Here is an 11,946-nt window from a genome sequence, read left to right as displayed (position 1 = left end):
GCTAAGCGCGCCGGCCACAGCTCAGTCGCTTGTCAGTTCCTTCCCGGAAAGCTACTCGCTCCGCGATGCTGCCGGAGAACTCCGTGAGCTGAGGCCAGAAACGCCCGGCCAGGGCCATGGTCCGCCGAGGGCCGCCTAGTAACCGCTACCGCCGCCGCCGCCGCCGCCGCCTACGTCCCGTAAACTTTCCCCGCGACCGCTGGGAATTCTGGGAAACTCGACGCTGCGCGAGCGCCGCCGCCGCCCCTCCCCCACTCCAGCTCCGGGGCGCGGCTAGGGCTGCGGGTCGCCGGGCGGCGCTGTCAGCTAACGGGCCGGCCGCTCTGTCTCCTCGAAGGAGAAGCGCGTCTTGGTGGTCGGGGGAGGAGGATGGGCCAAGTCGGCCCGACTAAGTGCTGGAGGCCGTCGCGCGCTCTGGTAGTGGAGCCCCTTCTACCCACAGGTTTCCCCGGGACCTTGAGGGAGCGGACGACGCCCCCCCGGAGAAGCGTTCCCGTCGTCATTCCTTGAGTGAGGACGTCCCTCCCGGAGTTTCTTGGGCTGGTAAACTCAGGTCCCTGGTAACGCAGAATGCGAGCAGAGTGAAGGACCACAACCCGCAGGCTAGTGCGGAGACAAATAACTCAAGATGCTTCTTTTTCTTGAAAACATTAATCTGTCCGGTACAAATTAAATCGTATAAATCGATCATCTCCTGTGTGCCAGGGTGCGTCTCTCTGATAAAGGGAAAACAGAGGGGAAAAGCAATATGGAGTTTCTACTACCTCTTCCTTTGATAAATTCGAACTTACCATAATAACTCGTCATCACTCTCATTGTTACATTGAATAGCCATGTATTACCTCTTGGAATTTAATATTACAGTCAGAATTTTTTAGGATTTTGAGCACTAAAGGTCAAGACCTGAAATTTTTTTTATTTAAAACAGAACTTAGTTTCTTCTGTATAACTTAGAGGAGCTGCCAAATGTACACAGTAACATTCGGAAAATAAGGGGCTCCATTCCCTAGTAAACAGATTAAGGTTTTGATAATGGAGAATGCTTTCCCTGAGATCGAAAATGTGTTAAAACAGATGTAAAACAATTAAGCAAGGATTTTTTTTTTAACTACATAAGATTAAGAAGGTGATCAAATTTTGTTTTGCTGTGAACAAATGAGATGCTTAGTGTCTGTCTCCATCTTTGTATGATGTTCCCTTGGTATAGAGTTTCTCACAATTAATTCAATATCCAACAAATACTATTGAGCGTCCACTATGCTAAGCACTGTTCTAGATGCTTTGATCATAGCAATAAACAAAACGGACAAGAATCCCTACTCTCATGGGGAAGAGAAACAAAGAAGGAAAATAAGTAATACATTCTGTGGCTAAAATAAGAAACAGAGGGCTGTGATTTTAGGCAGTGTGACAATGACTAGAGAAGGCTCATGAGAAGAAGGTAATGGAGTTACTTAGCAAACTGAAGGACTGGGAAGAAAGTCTATGTGGCTGGAGTAGAAGAGCAGGGTAGTGGGAAATATGTTAGGTAACAATGGCTAGAGCATCGATAGCCTTGTGGATTATAGCAAAGAATTTCACTTTGAGCAGAGGAGTGGCATGATCTAACAATGTCATAATAAGATCACTTTGGATGCTGTCTTGATAATAGATTGAAAGAGAGAGTGAAAGTAGGAAGATCAGTCAAACTATTGCTGGCTTGGACCAAGATAATAGCAGAAGAGAGAATGAGAAGTGCTCATATTTTGGGCGTATCTTAGAGACAGAGCCAACAGGATTTACCAACAGATTGAATATGAAGTGTGAGGGAAAGAGAGAAATCAAGGATCACTCCTGTAGGTATATAAATCTTAATGGTAGAACAGAACAGAACACCCAGTTGGATTTACCAACAGATTGAATATGAAGTGTGAGAGAAAGAGAAATCAAGGATCACTCCTGTAGGTATATAAATCTTAATGATAGAACAGAACAGAACACCCAGTTGAAAGCAAATTATACATCGAGAAGAACATGAGAGAAGCAGTGACTTGTTCCTGTGGCTCACATAAGAAGGCCCAGTACTGCGGTATTGGTTTTGTGGATGGAGAGGGAATGGGGGAGACAATGGGTTTTGTTATAGATAGAGTATGGAGGTGGGAGATGAAGGAGGGAAGGGGGGCACTCAAAGTCTCAGGTTTCTGTCCAGGACTTACTTCAGAAGGATAAGAAAATGAAAGGGTATTAGGACTTTGTTAATAAAGCCAGCTCTTCAACACTGGGATTTTCCCAAAGACTGAAATATAGGCTAGCTTACATCCTTGGGAGAAAGAATCAGAATCTTATAGCTGGAAAAGAATTCTGAGATCAGCTAGGCTAACCTCATTTTATTGATATGGGAACAAAACTGGAAAAATTAAATGTTTTGCCTCAAATTATACTCCTGGTTAGTGGCAGACTAGTCTCAGAACTGAAGTTTTCTGTTCCCATGTTGCTCCTTTTTCTGCTGTGGCACTGTAAGAATCCCACTAATGTGAATCCAGCCCTTTTCTAATACAGTTGTTCTGAAAGCTGTCCATGTCCCCTACTAAGTACTCCCCTTTTCAATGCTATTTCAATTCTTTGAATTACAGCACAGAGAAAGCCTCAATTAGGTGCTCTTTTTAAGAGTTATAATTTGCCATCATATCAAGAAGGGTGCATTCCAGAATCCACAATTTGCACAGTCTCAGCAGTACCAATGCATAGCGGTGTGTAAGTTTTGAATACAAATCCCTAAATCCAGAGACTTTGAATTCACATTTGTTTTCTAGGAGTTTCTGGACTTCTGGAGCTTTTATTAAAGAATCCAGACATGGAGTGCCTGGGTGGCTCAGTGGGTTAGAGCCTCTGCCTTCGGCTCAGGTCATGATCTCATCTCAGGGTCCTGGGATTGAGCCCTGCATCGGGCTTTCTGCTCAGCAGGGAGCCTGCTTCCCCCCTCTCTCTCTGCCTGCCTCTCTGCCTACTTGTGATCTCTGTCAAACAAATAAATAAAATATTAAAAAAAAAGAATCCAGACTTTGCAGCTATAGTTCTCCAGACATTGCTTTTGATAAGACTGATACTATATTACTTAATAGTGATATTTCCCCCTTGCAGTTGCTTTCTCAGTGAAGAAAATCAATTAGGGAGCTACTTATGTCTTAACAACTATTTTTTATTAATTGAGGATTAAAATTTTTTTATAGAAAGTGATAAGGTGTGATTCTTGGCTAATTCCATGGCTCTGTGGGTCTTAGGTTTCTCATCTGAAAATGGAGGAATTGGGTGACCACCTGGGTGGCCCAGTCGGTTGGGTGTCTGCCTTTGGCTCAGGTCATGATCCTGGCATCCTGGGGTGGAGCCCCACATCAGGCACCCTGCTCAGTGGAGAGTCTGCTTCTCCCTTCCCTCTGCCCCTGCCCCCTGCTTGTTCTCTCTCTCTCTCTCAAATAAATAAATAAAATATTTTAAGAAATGAAAATGTAAGAATTGGACTAGTTGATTTTCAAAGTGTCTTTCAGTCCTATAGTTTTGTGCCACGTAGGCAGAAGGACATATACAAAAATTAAGAGTTGCCCTAGTAGGACAATGGGCATCTTCTTTAAAAATATTTGTATTTATTGTTTTCACTAAAAAACAAAGTAAAAGTTACAATGTCGGCATTATATATAATCATTATTAGCATAAAAATAAAATTTCAGCCTGATCACTACTTTCAAAAAGAGCCAAGTTTCTAATGCTATTTTTACTTTGTCTTGTTAGAAGTGTATAATTTGAAAGAGTAAACTATGTGATAAGGGATTGTTTAAGAAAGGACCAAATGGAAGTAAGCACTATATATGGAGCTTCAAAAATAAAGGGGTGGGGAAGAGGAGCTTCTACTCTCTAACCCATTCTTCTTGGTCATATAACAAGATAAGCTAAATCTGAATAGGAGGAACTAATAACTATGTGAGGGTCTAGGGCTCTCTAAGCCTCCAAAATTTTGTTCTTACCCTTTGAAGCAGAAGCTTTGATTGTTCCCTATGAAGGATAAGGATGTGTGATGTTTATACAGTTCTGAACATATAAATGCTTAATATTGGCAACGAGTTGAGTTCCCAAACTCTTAGTGTCTGATGAGTTCCCCCCCAGCCACCCCAGTAATGTCAAGGTTTAGTATAATAAGTCTGATAAAAAATAGTTAAGGTCTGTCCCTAAGGTTAGCTCTTGTTCCTGTATACTGTTATTGCCCAGATTTAGAGGTCCTCTGAAACATTGACAGGTAGCCAAAATGAGTCTTGTAGCTTGGCAACGATAGCCTTTGACTTCAGTTGTATGTTTTTGTAGGCCTTTCTGTATCTTTGCCTCTCTAGCCCTAGCATCTTCTTCCAAAATTGGGTCTTATATTCATCCACTTTTAGTTTTATTTTTAACTGTTTTTTTATATAATTAACAACTTTTTCCTGGCCTACAGTAAGTTTTTTGTTTGTTTGTTTGTTTTTTGAGAACTCACTGAAAGTTTGCCCAGGGCTATCATTACTGGGAAGGTGGTGACTATGGACGTATATCTAATGTGGAAACACCTGCATCCTTTTTTCACTACATAGGAGCCAAGGGATACTTAGAAACCCCATTTCTACTCCATCTGCCTAAATAAGCCAAACCGCTATTTCTCTTTTGCTGTAGCTACACCATTCTGAGGTAGAGTCCTCCTATAAAGATGATGTCCGGAAGTCCCAAAAGGAAATTGAGACAAATATTCATCTGTCTTCAGTAGCTATTGGGGATTTCACTAGTCTTTTAATACTACCATCTCTTACTCCAGCCTGGGGCCTACTCTCCCTGTTCAGGGTTTTTCTGCCTCAAATGCTTTACTTCATTTTATGTTTTATGGGAACTTTAATTATAGAGGAATGAGAATCAGACTAGCATCAGATTTTTCATCATCAACAAAGACTACTATAAAACAATGGAACAATACCTTCAAATAAATGGAGGAAAATCAGTTTTAGTTTATACCATATCCACCCAAAGTGTCACTCAAAAGTAAAAGGAGAGTTAAGATATTTGGGGGCATGAAGGAACTCAGAAAGCATACTTCCCATATATCCTATCCTAGTAAGTTACCAGCAGGTATGTTCTAACAAAATGAGAGAATAAACTCTCACACACCAAACAAGCAAAACAAAAAGAGAAAAGTAAGGTTTAAAGAAGTAAATGACTCTAACCCAAGAAAGTAATGAATTTAAGTCTATGTATCACAATTGGACAACTGGAATTCAATCCAGATTGGAATTAGAATTAAGAGAACTCTAGGAGAAAGTACCTAGGAAAAGGTGGAATTTAAGAAACATGTACAATTTGGAACAAATTAAGATGATAAAAGCTGAAGTTTCAGGAAAAAAGGGCAAAGAAACATGAAAAACTTGTGGGTATATAGCAGCATGACCCTTCTGAAAAGGACCTACATGAATGTGAGATCCAACAAAGCAAGAGATTTGTCAAAAATTTTAACTTGTGGGGGGGTTGCCTGGGTGGCACAGTCAGTTAGGCATGTGACTCTTGGTTTCAGCTAGGATCATGATTTCGGGGCCATGGGATTGAGCCCCATGTTGGGCTCTGTGCTCCATGCTGAGTGCAGAGAGTCTCTGTCTGCCACTGCTGCTCGTGTTTGCCTACTCTCTCTAAAATAAATAAATTTTTTAAAAATTGAAAATGGGGATTGGAGTAGTTGAAAATGAACAGGTGGTTAGCATTAAACACATTTTAATACAGAAAAGCCTAAACAATTGTGGGAATTAAGACATTTAAAGAAATCAGAATTTGTCTTGCATTTTCTCATATTAATACACCTTTAAAATTATTTACTAAAAGAGTTTAGTATCTTTAAAAACTTAATCCAGATGCATTTAGTCAGGACAGGTCTATACAGGATATTAAGTATCAGGATCCTTTGCTTTGGCTGGTGATGCTATCTACCTCATACTCATCAGGTTTGAGGAATTAGAAATAACAAGGTAGACAAAGAGCAGATTCAGTGGAGTGAAGAAATAGGAGGGATGAACAGGTGGTTGTAGTCAGAGGGGAATTTTATAAGTTTTGAATGATATTACCAGTTGTAAAACATTAGCCAGTAGTTGGAGTAGAGTGAAAGGGATGGAATTGAAAAAGTTAAGGAATGCAAAGGCAGCATGTCAGAAGACATGGAATCTGGCAAAAATAAACTATGGAATAGTTATTCCTAGTTCCATAAAAAATGGAAGAGGGGTGAAGGGAATGTCTCAGAAATCAGTAGAAAAGGATAGAATAAAGGGCATAAAAATACCAGATTGCTTCTTTATAATTAATGTATTACAATAAGGCCTTGGAATCCCATTAACTTCTGTTGAGAACATGCAGTAGTGACATTCAAATACTGTATTTGTCTGATGTATTGCATTGTTGATGCACAGTGCTATTAGGCCTCTAAACAGATTGATGATTGGAATTTCCGTAATAGTCTCCTCCAAATTAAGAGCACTACAGACTTGATACAAGGGCCTGATTATTTTATACATGATAATTAATAGAACCAAATGACCATATCTGGCAACCAGGAGAGTTTCCTTAATTATAGTATCAGCAGTTTTTCCCCGGGGACAATATTGAGGATATTTCTTACAATGGTTGAGAATGTAGGGGGAAAAAGGAATTTCAAGCTACTGTCTTTATTGCCTTTATTTCTCTTACTCTATAAACACATCATCCTTCACATAAAAAGTTCTCCTGTCTAAATCCCAAAACTTACTGGATTCTAATAGTAGTATTAATAACTAATATTTGAACTCCTGCCACTACTGAGTGTACTATGAGGATCCATGGCTGGACAGTCCAAATAAAGGACAAGCAGTGTAGCTTTTGTTAAAGATACAGAGCAATTCTTCCACATCAAGTCAGTGATTGCTTTCTCAGGTGAACATCCTTATACTTGAATCCCTGAATACATTTCTTCAGATTAAACTTTTAGAAGTAGAATCTCTGGCTCAGAGTGCGGTAGGCCAGATAATAGCACCCCAAAGATGTCCACGTCCTAATCCCTAGAACCTGTGAATACATTAACATGGTAAAAGGGACTTTGCAGATGCCATTAAGTTAAGGATCTTGAGGTGGGGAAAGTATCTTGGATTTTCCAGGTGGGCTCAATGCAATCACGAGGGTCCTCATAAGAACAGAAGTCGAGGTAACGTTCAAAGCAAGAGTTTGGCGGCATGTAAAAGCTACGAGCTGCAGAAGGTAGGATAGCGTCGTCCATAAGCTGAAAAAGCCAAGGAAATTATCTCCTCAGAGCTTCCAGAAGAGAACCAGCCATGCTGAAACTTGGACTTTAGCCTAGTGAGATGGATTTTTGAACTTCTAACTGTGAGTGATAAATTTATTTTGTTTTCTGGCACTAAATTTGTGGTGATCTGTCAATAGGAAACTAATGCACACAGTTCGCAAATAGTTTCAAGGTTCTGATCACTGAATTTCCTGTCAGCATTGTGTGAGACTGTGTCTCTTTAATCTCCATTTGCTTATGTTCATGTCTTTTTTCATCTAAGTAGCCTGGAAACCTTCCTAGGCTACAAAATATGTCCTCTGCCTCTCTTCATCTCACGAAATCTCCGGACCCTGATAGGTCCACAAAAGTGTGTATTAACAATATGATGGGTTTCAGTAGAGTAAGAAGGTACCGAGGAAAAATTTGACTTGAATTTTTTCCAAAGAACTGCATAAGTTTTAATTGAGCCCTCTGAAGTTGGGTGTATCATATCATGTGTTTGGGAGTTAAGAAAAAAAGGAAAGCAAGTAGTAAGAATAAATAATCAGGAATCCCTTATATCTCATGCTAAAAGGACTAACTTAGCAGACCTGTTATACTATTTTGTTACCAAAATGAGAGAAGCAAAGGGAAAAAATTAAAGAAATAGAAATATCCTACTATGTTGATTAATATGGAGACACCTGGATGTAGATCATGATTAACACATTCTTCCTTGTTCTCTTTCCACCTGTGTTCTAACACATGTTTCTGTTGTTACCCCTTTATGTTTTTTTCTGTATGGCTTTGAGGTAAATTGACATACAGTAAAATGTATGTGTTTAAAGTATATCATTTGGTAAGTTTTGACACCTAAAACCTGAGAAACCATCACTATAATAAAAATAATGAAGCTATCCACCCACCCCCCCAAAGTTTCCTTGTCCCCTTTTGTATTCCACCTTCCGGCTCCTTCCCACAACTTCCCACCTAATCTGCTTTGTTACTGTAGATGAGATTTCAGGTACTTGAAGTTTGTATAAATGAAGTTATACAGTATGTTCTCCTTGTACTCTGGTTTCTTTTACTCAAAACAAATATTTTGAGATTCACCCATGTCTTCATGTGTACAATAACTTAATCCTTTTTACTGGGCTAGTAGTTTATGGTTTGAACATAACCACAATTTGTTCAGTCCTTTATCTATTGATGGACATGGTTTTCAGTTTGGGGCCATTATAGGTAAAGCTGCTGTGAACATTCACGTACATGCCTTTATGTGAACATGTGTTTTCATTTCTCTTAAATACCTAGCGATTTAACCCAATGTCTGGGTGATACGATGGATATATTTTTAACTTTGTAAGAAACTATCAAACTGTTTCCCAAAGTAGTTGTACCATTTTACAGTCTCACCATCAATGTTCACGAAAGTTCTAGCTGCTCCACATTGTCATGCCCCCTTGTTCTGTTCATTTTTCCTTAGCCCTTCTTATAGGTATGTAGTGCTATCTGCTAGTGATCTTCGTCTTTCTCTAATAAACTAATGATGTTGACATTTTTTCATGTGCCTCTTTGCCATCTTATTTGGTGCCTGTTCAAATATGTCAATTTTCATTGGGTTGATTTATATTGTTGAGTTTGAGAGCATATCATACTTAGTAAAAGTCCTTTAAAAGAGAATTTACTTCATATGACTTAAATCTGTTTAAATGTATTGAGGCTTGTTTAACAGACCAAAACATGGTCTCTTTGGTAAATGTTTCATGTGCACTTGAAAAATATGTGTATTCTGCTGCTGTTAGGTAGAATGTTCTATGAATGTCAGTTCAGGTTTGCTGATAATGCTTAAGTCCTCTGCATCTGCGGTAGGCAAAGAGAACCCCAAAGATGTCTATATCCTAATCCCCAGTGACAAAAGGGACTCCACAGGCATGATAAGGTTAAGGATATTGAGATGGGGAGAGTATCTTGGATTGTTCAGGTGGGTCCAATTTAATCATATGGGCCCTTTATAGCAGAGGGACTTTTCCCAGCCATATTCAGAGGGATCTGCAACTATGGAAAAAGGGTCAGAGAAATCCAGCATCACTTGTTTTGAAGATGACCAGGGTCATGAGCCAAAAAAAATGTAGGTGATCTCTAGAAGTTAGAGAAGGGAAAGAAATGGTTTTTCCCAGAGAATGCAGAAAGGAGTGCGGTGCTGACAGTATCTTAATGTTTGCTCAGTAGGACCTGTGTTACACTTCTGACTCACAGAACTAAATTGTTTAAGCCCTTAGATTTGTGGTAATTTGTTACAGCGTAAGAGAAAAATAATACATTGGCCAGTGTAGCTAGAATTTCTAGTATACTTCATTTTTTTGTTGCTGTTGTTTAGATCCAGATTTTCAATGGGTATAATTAACTTTACCTATGTAAAAGTTTGCCTTTAATACTTGTAGTAATGTAGGTCTACTATTGATACAACATTACAGCTTGTTTATGTCTGAAAAGGTCCTTTGACTTTTCTTTTTTTAAGATTTTATGTATTCATTTGAGACGGAGAGATAGAGCATGAGTGGGGGAAAGGCAGAGGGAGGGAGAGGGAGAAACAGACTTACTGCTCAGCCGGGAACTTGCCATGGGCTCAGGACCTGGAGATCACAAGCTGAGCTGAAGGCAGATGCCCAACCATCTGAGCCACCCAGGCGTACCAAGGTCCTTTGATATTTTTAAACAATTTTTGTTTTTATTTTTTCACTGGGTAAGGAATTTGAGGCTAGATTCTTCATCTTCTTTACTTTTTTTTTTTTTAGATGTATTTTATTTGAGAGAGAAAGACAGAGATACCAAGCCAGAAGAAGAGGGTGAAGCAGGCACTCCACTGAGCAGGGAGCTTGACTCAGGGCTGGATCCCAGGACCCTGGGATCATGACCTGAGCTGAAGGCAGACGCTTAACTGACTGAGTCACCCAGGCACCCCTTTATCTTCTTTATGTACTTCACAGATGTTATTCCAATACATTGCTTGTGTTCTTTACTTCTGGTGAAAACAAAAAATTGTTGTCATCTTTACTTCTGTTCCTCTTTATGTAATAGATCTTTTTCTCTAGTTCTGGAAAAATGAATGGGATATGGATTTAAAACCAATGGTTTATGATACCAGAAATATGTATTCTTCTGGTGAGAAAGGGATCAAATAACACCAAGGTTGACAAAATTACATTTGTCTGTAGGCTAACTCTAAATAATGTATAGTAATGGTTCTCAAACTTTTTGGTCTCAGGAGTCCAACTCTTAAGAATTATTGAAGACCTCAAAGAGATTTTGCTTATATGGATTATATCTATCAATCGACATTAATGACCATGTTAGAATTTAAATTGAGAAAAATTTTTAAGTATTTTATAATAAGGCCATTATATGTTAACACAAATAACATATTTTTGTGGAAAATGACCATATTTCCAAAACAAAAATATTTGGTGAAAAGAGCTATAAAGAAATCTCTTCAGGGGTGCCTGGCTGGCTCAGTCAGTAGAACATGCAGCTCTTTATCTCGGGGTCATGAGTTCAAGCCCCACATTGGGCATGGAGCCTACTTAAAAAAAATAAATAAAAAAAGAAATCTCTTTAGAGTCTGGGTTAATACACAAGAGCTGAATTTTCTCCTCTATTTCTGGATTCAATCTGTTGTGTGTATGCATTGTTGTGGTTGAAGTTATATGAAGAACACCTGGCCTGACATACAAAGTAGTAGGAAAGCAAGGGAATACTTTAGTATCTTTTTCAGATAACTGTGGATATTAATCACTGATACTAAAGCATATTCAACAAATAGTAGTTTCTCAAATAGTAAGTTGTAATGTGGAATCAGAAACCAATGAACTTCTGGGAGCTCTCTTACATTAGTATCTACTGTCTGTCCTGGACTTCGGATCTTTTATCTTTTATATATATATATATATATATATATAGTAATAGTGAGAGAGAAAGATTGAGAGATAGAGAACTACACGAGCTGGGTGGGGTAGTGCAGGGGCAGAAGGAGACCGAGAGAATCTTAAGTGGGCTCCACTCCCAGTGTGGAGTGCAACACAGGGCTCAGTGTCCCTGCCCTGAGATCATGACATGAGCCAAAATCAAGAGTCAAATGCATAAACAGGTGCCTCTTGACAAGATTTTGTAACTTCATGCATTGATCAAATATTGGTTACAAGTTGTACATGTCTTCTTTCTCTGATACATATCATGATATAACATCTTGAAATCATGTTAATAAATATCATCACTGATTTAACCCAAGAAATCTTTAAGTATTGGGAGGCTATCAAAATCACCATGACAGGTATAAGTTTTTTCAAAATTCTTTCTCTTGAAAGCTTAAATTTGGCCACTGACAACATATATAGTTTATTTGTTATTGAAGGAACTGTCCAGATACCATAGTCTGAATAACTATAGTTTGTCTGCCTATCTCCCCCTCCCACTCTATTGAGGGATAATTGACATGTAACTTTGTTAAGTTTAAGATGTAGAACTTGATTATTTGATATATGAGTATATTTTGAAATGAGCAACATAATTTTAGTTAACACATCACCTTATGTAGTTACAGTATGTGTGTGTAGGGGGGAGGTGAGCGCTCTTAAGGTTTTTTTCACTTAATGATTTTCAAATATATAACACAGTATTAACTA

The sequence above is a fragment of the Neovison vison genome, chromosome 13 (genome assembly GCF_020171115.1).
Source record: "Neovison vison isolate M4711 chromosome 13, ASM_NN_V1, whole genome shotgun sequence".
NCBI lineage: Eukaryota > Metazoa > Chordata > Mammalia > Carnivora > Mustelidae > Neogale > Neogale vison.
Note: the sequence above shows the minus strand (reverse complement) of the source record.